The sequence below is a fragment of the Sus scrofa genome, chromosome 1, assembly GCF_000003025.6.
Source record: "Sus scrofa isolate TJ Tabasco breed Duroc chromosome 1, Sscrofa11.1, whole genome shotgun sequence".
NCBI lineage: Eukaryota > Metazoa > Chordata > Mammalia > Artiodactyla > Suidae > Sus > Sus scrofa.
This window is the reverse complement of record NC_010443.5, coordinates 78,250,023-78,267,160: the sequence shown is the minus strand read 5'-3', so window position 1 is coordinate 78,267,160 and position 17,138 is coordinate 78,250,023. Positions and strand designations below refer to the sequence as shown.

General features: G+C 39.9%; 1 pseudogene; it reads left to right on the top strand.

Moving 5' to 3' along the window:
• On the top strand, positions 14,547-16,594 carry LOC100157812 (annotated as a pseudogene).

Below are 17,138 nucleotides of genomic sequence, written 5' to 3'. Positions count from 1 at the left end.
TTTTCATACACATACTCACATGCACAGGAGCACATGCACCCGTACACACATAAAATGTGCTAACAAATTTAATTAATTTTCACTGTAGTTAACTATCTAATATAGAGATAAAAATTGCAGAGCTACCATTTTATTCTTTTTAAAAAATGATTTCTTAATAGTCTTTTTTCTCAAAATGTCTTTTTCCTTTTTTTTTAAGGCCATACCCTCAGCATAGGGAGGTTCCTAGGCTAGGGATGGAATTGGAGCTGCAGCTGCCAGCTACACCACAGCCACAGCGACACCAGATCTGAGCCCCATATGCGACCTGTACCACAGCTTGTGGCAATGCTGGGTCCTTAACCCACTGAATGAGGCCAGGGATTGAACCCACATCTTCACAAAGACTATGTCAGGTTCTTAACCCACTGAGCCACAATGGGAACTCCTCAAAATGCCTTTCTAAATGAGACGCCCCATAAATTCCAAAGTTCTAAATAGATGAATGATTAAATGACTAAAGTTAGCTTCCTAATGTGTTTGTTTAAAAGTGTCATCTCTGTCTCAGGAAGCCCCCTGCTTAAATGCAGCTATCCAGTTAAGGCATGCACGAAAGTGCACAGGTGTGGAGTGTCCCAGGAGATTCCCAGAAAAAAAATCTGATTTTAAAAGCAGTGAGACGTGAGTGGCTTTGCATACCTAACCGTACCTGACAGCTAAATGGGAAGAGACATGGGGCTAACATGAATATTTGCTTCAGGAAATTCACAAGGTGCAGGATCAGGAAAGACACTTAAACCTTGGGTGGAGCTGGGCCTCTAGGGTCAAGATGAATCTTTCTGCACTGTTTCCACTGGATTTCCACTCCCAAGTTCCCTGGTGAGTCATCTGGAGGCAGTTTGTGAAGTAGCTATGGCTTACCCTCCTTTAGAACATTTCTCAGAGGGACTGAAGCCCTGAACTTTCCCTCCACGTATACCAAGTGCTGGAAGAATATCATTTTGATTCATACATCAAACAGCTAGACATGAGCTGCCTGTGGCAGCTGTTCATTGTGTACATTATTTTGACACTTATGATTCACACTCATTCTGTTCAGGTGAAACTAGCAAAGTCTGCTTGATACAAGAAGCTCAAAAGTACTGAGTCTCTGACATACCTTTATCTTCATAGAACTAGACTTGCTCTCAGCTGCTAACCTTAATTCTCACTTTGCTGAGAAAAGAGAAGCAATTAAAGAAAATTTCCACAGGCGTCTATGAAAATGCCCACCCATATTTTCTGTGTTTCCACCACTTCTTGGATGAAATCTCTATTCTCCTAAGTATCAGTCCCCTCTCCGTGTACTAGACCCATCCCTCTTGCCTAACCAAGGATGTCAATCTATCAATTCTATCTCCTACACCATTAATTTTCACTGTCTGTTAGATCATTTCCTCCAGGATTCAAACATGCTATTATTTGTCCCATCTTAAAAAGAAAAACAACCCACCTGTTTTAACCCCATGGTACTAAACCCAGTGGGTCAATTCTCATGGTTTCTCTGTCAGCTTAGAATGTGACAAGGTTGATCACTCACCCCTCTTTTTTTTTTTTTTTTTTTTTTCTTTTTTATGGCTGCACCCATGCCCTTGGAAGTTCCCAGGTCAGGGATTGAATCTGAGCTACAGCTGCAGCAGATCTATACCCTTAACCTACTGCACCACAGTGGGAACTCCTCACTCTTCATTAATGTAGTTTATTTATATGCTTTCCAGCAGGACGCACTCCCAGGTTTCCTTCTTCCTGCTGTTCTCTCCTTCCCAGTCTCCTTGATCAGTTCTTCTGCTTTCCCAGAGGTTAGTGTTGGAGAGCCTCAAGCTCCGTCCTTGGCCTCTTCTCTTCTCCCTCTACCCTCCCTCCCTTAGTTATCTCATCAAGCCCAGACTTCCTCATCATTTATATTCTGATGACTTCCAAATGTAGATCTTTAACTCAGATCTTTCTCCCAAATCTAGACTCCTATAGCCAGCTTCTTCCTTCATATCCTCAGTAGGATGTTCACCCTCTCAAATTTAACAGATCCCAAACTGAACTCCTGATCTCCCCAAAGCTGCTCCACCTGCAGCCTGCTCCATCTCATCTGAGGACAACTCCATCCTACTTGTGACTTAGGCCCAAAACCTTGGATGCGATCCTTCTCCTCCCCAGTATATACAACCAGTCAGAAGGTTGTACTGGCTTTACCTTCTAAATACTCCAGACCCTGACCACTTTCCTACCATGTCCACTGCTCCCTGGTAGTCCACACACTGTCCTCTCTCATCTGAATTACTAGAATAGCCTTCTAAACAGTCTCCTGGCATCCATCATTGCCCTCTAGTGTCTTTTGCAACACAGCAGCCATTAATTTGAAACACAAACTCTGCTATCCTCTGCTTAAAACCCTGCAGTCTGCAACATCTCCTGCAAGGCAATTTCCTCAAGGGAAACCACTACAGAGTCTTCAGAGCTTCCTTAGTCAGAGAGGGAAAGCTGCTTCTACTAACAAAGTAAACAGAGTTTAGAGGTACATTCTATAGTTATATGAGATTCTACATGTTCCCATCCCCATTTTCAGGCTCCATTATGTCCCAATCAATGCTATCACTTCAACATAAGAGATCCTCAAAAGTTTTGAATTCAATGAATGGCTTCTGCATAGCATACTGATTATGTCATACAGTATTTTCTTTGTCGTTAGTTTTTCCCTAGTTTGTAACTGGATTTGATATACTTGTTAAATGAAGAGTTGTTTGAAAGAGTGCTTTTAAAATTCTAAATGTGGAGTTCTCGTCATGGCTCAGCAGAAACAAATCTGACTCAGCGGAAACGAATCTGACTAGTATCCATGAGGATGCAGGTTCAATCCCTGGACTCAGTCAGTGGGTTAAGGATCTGGTGTTGCTGTGAGCTGTGATGTAGGTCACAGATGTGGCTCAGATCTGGTGTGACTGTGGCTATGGCCAGCAACTGCAGCTCCAATTCGACCCCTAGTCTGGGAACCTCCATATGCTGCAAGTGCAGCCCTAAAAATACAAATAAAATAAAATAAAATAATTCTTTATAAATGCATATATATTTTTTAAAAAAACTTTTTTTTTGGCCACACCCATGGCATATGGAAGTTCCCAGCTCAGGGATGGAATCGGAGCTACAGCAGTGACACAAGCCACCTAAGAGACAATACCAGATCCTTAACCCACTGTGCCAAAGCAGAAACTCCTGGTTTCTTCTTCCTGGAATACATTAAGATTTTATTTGTATTCTAATGAAAGGACATTGAGTATAACTGTTTTCAGTGTGTTTGAAAAACAACTAAATTCTCTACTTTTATACCTGGTTAACATGTGAATTTTATTTACCAAATTCTCCTCTAGCCTTCCGTAGCTTGTGTTGACTTGATTTGTCAAATTCTGACAAAAGTATGTTAAGGTTTATATTTTTGAATCTATAAAAACAAATCAAGGAGTTGTCATCATGGCGCAGTGGTTAACTAGGAACCATGAGGTTGTGGGTTTGATCCCTGGCCTCGCTCAGTGGATTAAGGATCCAGCGTTGCCATGAGCTGTGGTGTAGGTCGCAGATGCAGCTGGAATCCTGCATTGCTGTATCTGTGGTGTAGGCCAGCATCTACAGCTCCGATTAGACTAGCCTAGGAATCTCCATATGCCACTGGAAGCGGCCCTAGAAAAGGCAAAAAGACCGAAAAAAAAAAAATCAAAACAGAAGAGAAAAATACATTCAGTGCTTCCCATTTCCTTACAGTGGCTGCAAAGCCCCAGCTGCCTCATCACTCTGATGGCCTCTTCGCCTATAGTGTTCTCCTCCCTCACCATTGGCTAGATTCCAGCCAGAAGTCTCCTTGCTGCCCCCCAAACACGGCCTTTGTTCTCATTGCTCCCTCCACTTGGAATGCTCTTCCCCAGGACCCACTCGCTAACTCCCTCACCTCCTTTGATTCTTCGTGCAAATCGCACCTCTGCAATGAGAGGTATGCTTTCACCGTATTTAATATACAAAACTTTTCCCCAATCCTAACTGGCAGTCTCAACCTCCTTTATCTGGCTCTATTTTTTCTCTTTGTCACAGCATTTATTTCACCCTCTAACATACTATGTAGTTTACTTGTTTTGCTTATTCTTTGTCTATCTTGAACGTAAACTCTGTGAGAGACAGATGTTTATTTGTTTTATCAACTAGTTTATTCCAAAACCCCAGAACTGTGCCTGGCACACAGTAAACACTTTGGAAACATTGTTGAATGAATGCCCTCCCTTAGACGGAAGATTTGGTTTTGGTCTTCCTTCCTGAGGATGTTCCTTGAAGTCCAAGACTTTTCTCAACTCTCCATTGGGAAAAATAAGTAAGACTTTATTTGTATTCCAATAGGTCATTAGCAATAGGTCTTGTTAAGAGATTAGATCACATTGCATCTATTTTCCAGCTATTTAATTTAAAAGTGTAGTATTTTAGTTAAAATAAATGTATGTTATTGTTAACTCAAAAGACTACACATGACCAACATTTCTTAACTCTTTTTGGCTTACTGTCCTCATTGAGAATCCTGAGAAAAATGTACATACATATATTTTCTTTCAATTTCAGAGAGTCTAAGGGACCCCTGACATCTTTTCACAAATCTCTAGGCATTCATTAACCACAGTTAGAAGTTCTGTGCACACATACACTCACAGAGACATGAACAAACACTTGGGATAAAATTTACATGGCTTCTCTGATTTCGATACTTTTTTCCAGTACTTTTTAACTTTTCCCTATATCTTACCAAGTTTCTTTTTTTCTGTTTGTTGAAAAATTTTCGAGGGTCACAGTTTCACAAAAAGCTTGCAAGTACAGGACAACCACATGAAAACCCTACTGGAAAGATATCTTGTGTAAATTTTCACTTCAAAGCAAATGCAATGCAAAATGAGGATGTGGAAATAACTTCCTGGCCCATAAATATTTAATAATCTTTGGGGTTGAGGGGTGTCAAATGGCAAGCTTAAAATGTACTGTATTTAGAAGTAAAATACCCAAGTCTCATGCAATCCTTAGTGAGATAAACTATTCAATCTACCAATTATATTCCTTATAGTCAGAATCATTTATGCCTTATAATTAGTATATTCTTAATTATAATTGTAAAAGGTGTTTCTGGTTGTGGCCTCTGAGCAATTGTTTTCTACAAAAAAATGTAAAGGTCTACATAGAGGAAATGTCATAGGCATTCTTTGTTTGTACTGTAGACAAGAGGTTTTGCAATACCTGGAGTATATGAGGCACTCCTGTGCTCCTTTACAATTATGGATTGTAGTTTTCTTGGATCGACCACAGTCCTACTGAATCAGAATTTCCCAGGTGAGGCCCAGGCATGAAATTTTGAAAAACTTCCAGATGAGTTTTTCTAGGCAAGTTGAGAAGCCCTTGTTCAAGCAGCAGTGGGATATATTGCTTTTTCTTTTCTTTTTAGTTTTTACCTTAGGGTAATATTTGATTTATAGAAAAGGTACAAAAACTATACAGAGAATTCCATATATCTTTCACCCAGCTTTTCCTAATCTTAACATTTTATATACCCATGGATTATATGTCAAAACTAAGACGTTAACCCTAATACTTTACCATTAATTAAACTTCGGACTTCATCTGGATTTCGCCTCACATTTCCCACTCGTCCCCTCATACAGAGGACATGAAGTCTCAATCTCTTCTCACTGGGGAGGGGATCACAGGGTTAAGGTGCTGTCTGCTAGTTTCCTCCACTGGACAGGGACACATTTTCCCTTCTTTTCTATCAGTACTGCATTAGAGAAGAGGCACCAAGTCTAGCCTACACTAAAGGAGAGAAAAATTAAGCTACACCCCACCCACCAAGAGAGGCATGGTATCTACATTATTTGTAATTCTTCTGCAAGAAAGATTTGCCTCTTCTCCTCCATTTATTTATTTATTCAACCATTTATTTATATCAGTATGAAACTAGAAATTTAATACAACTCATCCAATACCATGAGCCAGCAATAGCAAGATAACCACTGCTTACATTTTGGTGGACTGTGTGCATGTGTATGTGTGTTAATTTTTTTTTGAAAGTATGTATTATTATCACCATTTTATTTATTTGTTTGGTTGGTTTTTGTCTTTTTAGGACTGTACCCACAGACTATGGAGGTTCCCAGGCTAGGGATCAAATCAGAGCTACGGCTGCCAACCAACACCACAGCCACAGCAATGCCAGATCTAAGCCACCTCTGCAACCTACACCACAGTTCATGGCAACACTGGATCCTAAATCCACTGAGTGAGGCTAGGGATAAAACCTGCGTCCTCATGGATACTAGTCATATTCATTTCTGCTGAGCCATGTTGGGAACGCCCTGTGTGTTATTTTTGGTAATAACTGAAATTATTCCTTATATTCTTCTGTATGTTCTTTTTCCACCAAATACTATGAATTCTTAAAGAACTATAGGTTTATAGACAGAGGCTCTGCAGATAAAATTCATGTTGTAAAGGCCACTGTGCTGGCATGAAAAGAATACAGTGGGGGTGGAGGGAAGGAGGGAGATAGTGAAATCAGAAACACTAGTTAGGCAGATAGAACTAGACTGAGAAATAAAGTGACATGTTTAGAGTAACAATGGATTCAAGAGGCATTCAAGATAGCACTGCCAGGATTGTAGTGAATGATTTGATACTGGAGTGGGGTAGAAAGAGGAACTAAAGTACTCTGCGTATGCAATGGATCCATCCGCAGCGATGACATTTAGCAAATCCACAAAAAACACAAAGCAAAAGATAGGTTTGACCAGAGAAGATGATAGTTTTATTTTCTCATGTATTAAGTTGGAGATGCTTCAGGTTTTCTAGCTGGAACAGTTCAACAATCAGTTGGAAGTTTGTACCTGGTGCTCAGATCGGAGGATCAAGCGGGAGGCAGAACTTACAGAGAAACTGTTAATGTTCATGCCAAGAGATTGGGTGAAATCAGTCAGCATGATATGTAAAGCTGAAGAAAGAACAACCAATACAGTTGGAAATTTAAGTAACATTTAATATTTGGTCAAAGGAAGAGGAATCAGTAAAGGAAAGAGAAGAAAGGGGAAAGTGGTCCAAGAACTAAGACGAGAACCAAAGGTGAGTTGTTTCTAGAAAATAAAAAGGGTTGGAGAGCTCAGAGAATGGAGTGGGTGACAGTGCCATGGTTGTGGTTCCAAAGATGAGGAGGTTCCCAAGGACCGAAGAAGGCGAGGACATTGAGGTAACTGCCAACTTTCCTTCCAAGAATGGGAAGGTGGAAAGAAAGAAGCATAGTGTGGTATCCCGAGGAGAAGTCAGGATGGATGAGAGGCATTGTTTCCTTTCTCTCCCTCCAGGTGAAGACTGGGAACACTGACAAGCTAAAAGGTTGCGGTGAGGAACTCCCCAAAGTCTGGCTGGGCCAGGTGGTCTACTGTTATTTTTTTTATTTTATTTATTTATTTTTGTCGTTTTGCCTTTTCTAGGGCCCCTCCCGCGGCATATGGAGGTCCCAGGCTAGGGGTCTAATCAGAGCTGTTGCCACCGGCCTATGCCAGAGCCACAGCAACGTGGGATCCGAGCCGCGTCTGCGACCCACGCCACAGCTCAGGGCAACGCCAGATCCCCTAACCCACTGAGCAAGACCAGGGATCGAACCCGCAACCTCATGATTCCCAGTCAGATTCGTTAACCACTGCGCCACGATGTGAACTCTGGGTCTACTGTTATTTAAGTTACCCTTCTAACCGAGAGTCCTGGAGAGGAGTTACTGCCAAATGTGAAGAAGGTGGAAATTCTTAGTGGGGGGTTAGGTGAGGGCAGGCCTAACACAAAATATTATGTCTTCGCAATTTACACACACAGAAAGGCAAGAAGAAATAACAAAGAAGGTCAGTTGTTTAAAATTGTGTTGGGAGTTCCTATTGTGGCACAGAGAAAACAAATCCGATTAGTATCCATGAGGATGTGGGTTTAATCCTCACCCAGTGGTCCAGGCATCCAGTGTTGCCGTGAGCTGTGGTGTAGATCGCAGATGGAGCTTGGATCCCGCGTTGCTGTGGCTGCGATGTAGGCCGACAGCTGTTGCTCTGATTGGACTCCTAGCCGGGAACCTCCATATACCACAGGTGTGTCCCCAAAAAGCAGAAAAATAAAAAATAAAATAAAATTGTGTTTGGGGGAGCTGTTGTATAATACAGTTAAAGCTACAGTTAAAAATTCTGGGATTCCTTGAAGAAAATTATAAAAATACAACTTTGTGCTTTTTACCCATGATGTGGTTTTTAAACTCAGTCAATCTATAATGTTCAGATGGTTCAAGAACAATAATACAATGTGTTTCCTCAGGGTTTCAGATGTGTAATGACCTTGAGTATGAATATAACTCCAGTTAACCATTATAATACCGTGAGAAAAATCTAAGCCTCAAAAGAAAATCTATATTTTATCACTCATGTGGGAGTAAATGTTTTAGATTTGTCTAAACAAACAACTTTATTTATTTATGCTACATTTTATAGAAGAATGCATTGAAAACATAAACAACACTGAACTGAAATATGGGCTGTTTATTTATTGAATGGCTCTTTTTAAAGATGATAATAATGTGAGTCACAGAATTTAACTGTTCTCATTTATAATATGATGTGGAATTTCTTTTGAAGTGAGCAAAGATATGTTTATTTACAAGTAAAGTAAAAAGAATTTTTTTAATTTTTAAAATTAAGGTAAGTACACTGATTTATATCAAACTGTGAATACAGATAGAAATTCTACTCTACGCTCTGTACTCACTATACTACTATACCATGCCATACTATACTATATTATACTCTATACTTATATTAAAAAGTATATTCTTTTTTTTTTCTTTCTTTTTAGGGCTGCACACACAGCATATGGAAGTTCCCAAGCTAGGGGTCGAATTGAAGCGACAGCTGCCAACCTACACCACAGCCACAGCATTGTGGAATCCGAGCTGCATCTGCAACCTACACCACAGCTCATGGCAATGCTGGATCCCCGACCCACTGAGCGGGGCCAGGGATCAAACCTGTGTCCTCATGGATACTAGTTGGATTTGTTTCTGCTGCGCCACAACAGGAACTCCAACAAGGGAAGTATATTCTGTGGAAGAACCTTCATGGTGAGCCTTGAGTGCCAACCCCAGTTCCGTTGCCAAATGGCAAGTTACTTGCTGTCTCTGGATTTTGATCAGAGCACATTTTGCTAGTTCTTTGATTTCAGTGCTCTCACATGAAACATGTAATTCCACTCTCATCTCTGGAAAGCAGAGAGATAAAATCTTCTGATGAGATGACTAAGGCAAAAAGAAATTCATTGACTTAACAGAAGACAAAGAACAAAGCCATCAAAAGAACCCGAAGTAAGGTGGAAACTCGCAGGTCACACCAGCACAGCACAGTGGCAAACAGCAAGGGCTCAGGATTTGGACTGTCTGGGCTCAAGTTCAATACTTGTCACTTGCTGGCTGGAGCCCTGGGTGAGTTACTTAGCCTCAATATCCCCATCCTAAAAATGGGCTAATAACAGACCTACTGTTTAGGATTGTTGTGAGAGTTAAGGAGTTAGAATAAGAAAAATGTTTAAAATGGTGCCTACTTCATGCAAAGCCTCAAGAAATGTTAGTTATTGATATTACTTGCACTACCTTCCTCCTATTTAACCTTCAAGGGTTTAAATTTCTTAGTCAAACATGATATAGATTAAATCACTCATCAGAAAGTTACTCAACCAGGGCCAGATCCAGATAATAAATGGCCTGAAGATTATACAATTTTGGAGAACTATGAATTTTGAAGGCAGCAGATCCCCTGTCAGAATCCAGGCATCTGAGGAGCCTGAAGCATAAACATCATCAGCATCCTTTTCTCCCCATCCTCCTCTCCCCTCCACCATCACATACAGCATGTTGCTGTGACTTGGAAACGCTCCCTTGTTATAAAACAGAACAAATGTAGGAATTCTACAAATCAGCCACAGCCTAGTCCTCACTCCACTGAGAGGTTCTTGGATCCCCTACAACTCACGGCTAAGAGACTCACAGAATGTTTCAAGCTGGAAGGGACCAACTGGATGTTTTTATTATGAAAGCATGTTCTACGTGCAGGCCCAGAGGCCAGCTCTGTAATTGCTGGGTCCTGACATCCAGGAAGAGCAGACGGAGATGGTGAGGCTGCCAAAGAGCAGGGCCCCAAGCAGCTGCATGTGGCGTGTGGCGTGTGTGTGTGTGTGTGTGTGTGTGTGTGTGTGTGTGTGTGTAGAGCCAGCTTTCCCAGACAATGCTCTGGAGGGCTCAAGTTACCCAACGGCTGGGTAAGGTTAGCTGAAAGGATAGAGCTAAGGCAGGAAAAGGACAGGAAAGGGTAAAAGAGAAAGAAAGCAAAGATTGTCTCCTGCCTGTCCTCTCAAAAGGTAAGGATGAATTTTCCCTAATGGCCTCACTCTGACAGGACAACCAGGGGGAGAGTTTTCTTATTTAAAAAAAATGTTTTTTCCTTGCAAACCATCCATAACCCCTACAGTTGTCATTATTTATCTCCACTAAGCAAGCTTAATCATGAATATACTAAGGGAATTTCATCTTCCTTTGTGTGGGTCCAGGCAGGGGTGGTGTTATAGAAGAAGAAAAAGAGGAATATTGGAACTATCTTTATAGTTCATCTGTAAAACTCCTTCCCTTTTGAAGAAGGCAGTACAGCCCAGTGATTAACACGGCCGGCTTTCATCTATATCCTGGACAGTGGGGAAATCTTTCTTAACCTTAGTTTCCTTGAATGTGAAATGGGGAGGGACACTCATGGGGGTGCTGGGGAGGCTGAATGAGACCAGACAAACCAAGCTCCTAGCAAGGCACCTACTAAGTGCTCTCTAAAAGCTCAGTTGGATTATTTGACTATTAGGCATGACCTGATATTTTCTTAATCCAATCCCTTCACTGATCAAAGGAAATATGATCTAAAGCTTTCTTGAAACAATTACTAAACGCTTCTTCCTTTTTCTTGGTTGTTAACTTGTTGTTTCCAGATTTGTTTTTTCAGCTTTTAAAATGTAAAAAATCACCAACTGAAGGTCTCCAAGTTGAACATTTCCAAAGAACACTGGCTATGGCCGAAACTGCTTTAAGAAATCATGTTCTCAGTTGAGAACATAATGTTTGGAAACTTGTCATTAACATCTTATTGAAGTAATACTACATGTTCAAGTTCCAGCCTTCCTGAAATCTATTCTGAGGGGGACACTCAGATATGTTGCAGAAATAGAGAGTGTGGTTCTTGGCCCTGAGAAGTTTCTCATTTAATAGAGCAACTGGCTGTAGACAGAATAACATAAATAAATGTAACAGAAGCACATGAGCAAACATTTATACATAGCTGAGCATAGCTGCTTAGATTTGCACAGGTGCAAAATAATATATCAAGGAAAATTTTTAAATGGTTATTACAGTTCTTGGCAACTAGAATATAGAGCAATACAAATTTTGAAATTGCATAGAACTACATACACATGGTCTTCATGGTTGCTAAAAAGTATGTGGAACCTACAGAAGCTGAGAGATTAGTGAAGAAGAAAGGAATTCCAAACTCAAGGAAGAGTAGGTACAATGGATTGGAAATGAGTCAGGTTGAATTGTTATTGACAGTTATTCATGACCAACATTTGAGCACTTCCTTTGTGCCAGGAATAGAGCTTTAAATGAACCATTTCATTTAATTCACACAACAATCCAAAATGGCTGTGTTCTTATTACTCGCATGTCACAATGAGGAAACTGAGGCTCAGGGAAATTCAGTAATGTGACCAAAATATGTGCCTAGGTGTCAACAAGTGCCAATAGTAGAATTTGAACCTTCATCTGTCTGATTTTAAACCTGCGCTCTTAAGCTATTACTACATTTCCTTGCTGTCAGGAATGGAATAGATAAGAAAGGCAAAAGGGATCATTTTAAAAACAGGCAGGGAGATGAAGACTGTCTACTAAGCCCCTTAAAGCCCCAGATGATGCTCATGAGAGGACCAGATTCTGTGGAACAAAGAGGTGGGCATGAAGAAGAGGAGTCTTAGATAAGGAGAAGCCAGCAAGGATACCAATGTGCACAACCATCTTCTATCTAAAGTATTACTGACAAACTCTTCCTTCATTACTAAACAAGGTTCTTTACCTGAAAACTTCAACTCCCTAACAAAGACTGCAGCAGCATCACAATACCACACTATAAAGAGCAAGTCATCCCAAACATGCATGTAAGTAACCAGAGTGAGTACTAGTTATCCACTTGGTGACCTGGTCAGTTGGTAAATGAACTGGAAAAATAGCTGCTGCCCTGATAACCACTCTACCAAGTAATCTTCTCTCAGTGAGTTCTTTGTACAGCATTCTCTGTTTAACCTACCCACTAGTGTAAGAGTGAATCTTGGGGAAGGTTGGACCTAGACAAGGATCCGAGTTCAAATTCCTGTTGGCTCTGTAATCATAAGAAGTCTGGGCATCATCTCTAACATATGCTAATAGATCTATCCTAGGGTTTTGGAGAGGATTAACTGAGTACAATGCTTAGCCCATAGTAAGTGCTCAAACATATTAGCTGTTGTTATTAAAAATATTATAAGACAAGTAAAGCACTTCATAAACTCTTCAAAGCAGTCAGAAGCATCCTTTCTCTTTGCTACTGAAATTAGCAATGCTATTCTTCCACCGGGGATACAGAAATCTGCCATTTAGTGCCTTTTTATTAGGCAAGCACCACATTTCTGGTACCACAGCAGAAATGTGGGATAGAGATGCATTCATGTGGAATTAGACATCTAGTGAAGCACAATACATGCGAACTCCAACAGTCAAACTCTATAGCTGTAGTGGTAGATGGAGGGGGGCAGTGAGGAGGGGGGAGTGGGCATCACTGCTAATTTAAGCATATCCTCTTAGGTTTTTTGTTTCCCTCTGGCTTCCTGTGAAGCCTGCCCGGTACAAATGCAGCCAGGGTTTGCAGCACAGTTAAATTTCACTCCCATTGAACAGTTCACAAGGTTTGTTTGGGTGCTGTTTGGTTAAAATGATGTGGGGGTGGGGGGAGTACAATTTACTGCAGCTGTTCATCATTATCCAGATAAGCCTGAGCAGCCTCCCAATTAACCTTCGTGTGTAATAAAGCCAATCAGTACATGAAAACAAGAATTTCTCATTTACTGAAATGATATTTGGCTTGTAATTGCTGTCTGGGAATGTTGAACCAGGTAGAAAACATTAAGAAAATTGCCCTCCTCCCTACAAATTTACACTTGGTGATTATTTGAAAAAAAAAAAAAGACAGAGTTCCCATTGCAGCACAGTGGAAACGAATCCAGCTAGTATCCATGAGGATGCGGGTCTGATCCCTGGCCTCACTCAGTGGGTTAAGGATCCAGTGTTGCCATGAGCTGTGGTATTGGTCGTAGATGGGGCTCAGATCCCACGTTGCCGTGGCTGTGATGTAGGCCGGCAGCTGCAGCTCCAATTGGACCCCTAGCCTGGGAACCTCCCTAGGCCATGGGTGCGCCCTTAAAAAGCAAAAAAAAAAAAAAAAAAAAAAAAAAAAGACCAAGAATTTCATATAGTGTAGCCTAAGCTGTTAGGTAAGAATAGAAATATATATTATGTCTTTTGATGCAAAATAATATTCTAGAACACACTTGCAACTTAACACCTGAAATAAATTTATGGGGCATATAAATGTTTTCCTAAGTCCTTGTGGCTTAAAAATATAAATAATAGAAATTAATTCGGAAACATTTTCCTTGCAGATATGTTCCATCTTTTCAGAAAAAGAAAATAAAAATATAGCATTTATGTAAAAAAGGAATGGACATCTCACCATAAAAAATTAATAAAGCTAGTCAAATGATGATTTTTTTTTTTTTTTTTTTTTTTTTTGCCTTTTCTAGGGCCACTCCCACGGTATATGGAGGTTCCCAGGCTAGGGGTCAAATCGGAGCTGTAGCCACCGGCCTATGCCAGAGCCACAGCAACACCGGATCAGAGCCACGTCTGCGACCCACATCACAGCTCACGGCAACACCAGATCCTTAACCCACTGAGCGAGGCCAGGGATCGAACCCGCAACCTCATGATTCCAAGTCGGATTCGTTAACCACTGCGCCACGACGGGAACTCCAATGATGCCATTTTTAATGATACCATTTGATCTCATTTTTTGAGATCTTGCTGCGTACACATTACTGTGTTATGCTAAATGATCAATATAATACTAAGGGTGAGAAGAATAAAGCTCATTAATTTTGTGTCTAATAGGTCCTCAAGTGTTTATTGAAATGATTATATTGAATTTCATTAAAATGAATTTTATTGATTTGAATTAGGACAATTATATGACACTGTCACTATACTTAAATCTCCAAACTAGCTAAAGAATTAAAATATAAATGTATAAAATTTAAATAACACAACTAATCAATAACAATGCAGTACTATAATTTTTTTAAAAATAATGGCTGTTCTCCAGAAGAGTAGTTGTTTATTTCCATCCACCTTATCTCCTACTTGCCACCAACCCCATGGAAAACTCAGTGGACATAGGTATGAGTCCCCTGAGGCCCCAGAACTATCTTTTTGATTGTGAACTAAAAACTAACAAAGATAATCACTTTAAGGTGGATAATGATGAAAATGATCACCAATTATCTTTAGGATTGGTCAATTTAGCAGCTAGTACAAAGGATGAATTAAACACTATTGAAGCAAGGGCAGTGAATTATGAAGACAGTCCAATTAAAATCACACTGGCAACTTTAAAAATGTCTGTACAGGCAGCCGTTTTCCTGGAACACTTTGAAATAACACCACTTGTGGTCTTACTGTTAAAATGTGTTTCAGGGCCTGTGCATATTAGTGGACACACTTATAGTAGCTGTGAAGGAAGATAGAGATTCAGAAGATGAAGAGGAGGAGGATGTGAAGTTCTTAAGTATACATGAAAAGGCTTTCTGTCCCTGGAAATGATAGTAAGTTCCCACAGAAAAATGTAAAACTTGCTGCTGATAATGTTGATTTTGATTATGAGAAAGCTGAAGAAAAAAAGCTCCAGTAAAAAAAAAAAAAAAAAACTATATAAGACACTCCAGCCAAAAATGCACAAAAATCAAACCAGAATGGAAAAGACTCAAAACCTTCAACACTAAGATCGAAAAGTCAAGAATCCTTCAATGAGTTCCTATTGTGGTTTAGCGGGTTAAGAACCCAACATAGCATCCATGAGGATGTGAGTTCGATCCCTGGCCTCCCTTGGTGGGTCAAGGATCTGGAGTTGCTGCAAGCTGTGGCGTAGATCACAGATGTGGTTTGGATCCCATGTTGCTGTGACTGTCATGTAGGCTGGCAGGTACAGCTTCAGTTCGACCCCTTGTCTAGGAACTTCCATATGTTGCAGGAGCAGCCATAAAAAGAAAAAAAGAAAAAAATATCCTTCAAAAAATAGGAAAGAACTCCTAAAATGCTGAAAGAACCTAGTTAAATAAAGACATTAAGGCAAAAGTGCAAGCAAGTATAGAAAAAGATTGTTCTCATCCCAAAGAGTTCATCAATTTATGTGAAGAATTATTTCCAGATGACAGACCAGGAGTGTATCCAAAATCCCTGGCCTTGGAGGAAGTCTCTTCAAGAAAATAGTTTAAATGGCTTGTTAAAAATTTTCCACCTTATTTCATTTCTGTAATGGTCGACATCTGGCAGTCCTTTTTATAATGCAGAATGAGAACCTACCCTACCATGTCTGATGAATGTTTTCCAGGTTCTACTGCCAAGAATGTGTTGTCAAAAATGCCTGTTTAGTTTTTAAAGATGGAACTCCACCCTTTGCTTGGTTTAAAGCATGTATGGAGTGTTATCATAAGGCATAGTAAGAGTGGTAGTCAGACAAATGGAAATGGTGGGGAGACTAAAATATACATGTGCCATGAATCAATATGTTAATATAGTAAAAATTAAAAATATATAAATAATAAATAATGGTAGATAAACAGAAAGTTGGAAAAATGGTACAGAGAATCCCATGAACCCTTTAACCAATTTCCATGGTGCCATTTTATGACTGTAGTATAATATCAAAACCAAGGAATTGACACTGATACCATACTGATAACTAGACTGCAGACTTTATTCAGTGTTTCCCAGTTTTTCACCTGCTACTCAATTGTATGTATACTTATGTGTGTACTTATAAGTGCATGAAGTTCTATGCAGTTTAATCCCCTGTATAGATTTGTGGAACCACCACCACAATTAGGACACAGAACTATTCTCTCATCACAAAGGGACTCCTTCAGGTTACCCTTTTGTAATCACACCCACCCCCAATCACAACCACTAATCTGTTCTCCATTTTTGTTTTGTCACTTCAAGAATGTTATGTAAGTAGAATCATATAGTATATAACCTTTTGAGATTAGCTTTTTTCACTAAACATAATGCTCTTGAGATCCACCTAAATTGTTGCATTTGTCAGTAGTTTGTTCTTTTTTATGGCTGAGTAGTATTCCATGATATGGACAAACCAGAGTCAGTTTAGCCATTCATCCATTAAAGGACATTTGGGTTGTTCCTGATTTAAGGCTATTATAATTAAAGCTGCTATGAACATTCATGTGTAAGTGTTTTTTGTCAGTCTAAGTTTTCATTTCTCTGGGATGAGTGCCCAAGAGTATAAGTACTGGGTCGTATGGCAGTTGCATTGTTAGCTTTGAAGAAACTGCCACACATTCCCACCAGCCTATATGAGAGATCCAGCTGCTTCCCATGCTCTATAGTATTTTAGTTTTACTACTATTTTTTATTTTAGCAATCCTTAGCCTTAGTATTTTAGGTTTACTACTATTTTTTATTTTAGCCATTAGGCATGTAGTGATACCCACTGTAGTTTTCAATTTGCTTTTCCTTAATACACAACTACAATTTAAGGGATGTCACTAAATTGTATGGAAATTTTTTTCTTTTCTATTTTAGTGGTTGTCAGTATTGACTTCATGTTAGAATCACCTGGGCAGCTTTCAAACTATCTCCACCCAAGCTATACTTCAGAACTTTTAAATTTGAATCTCTAAGG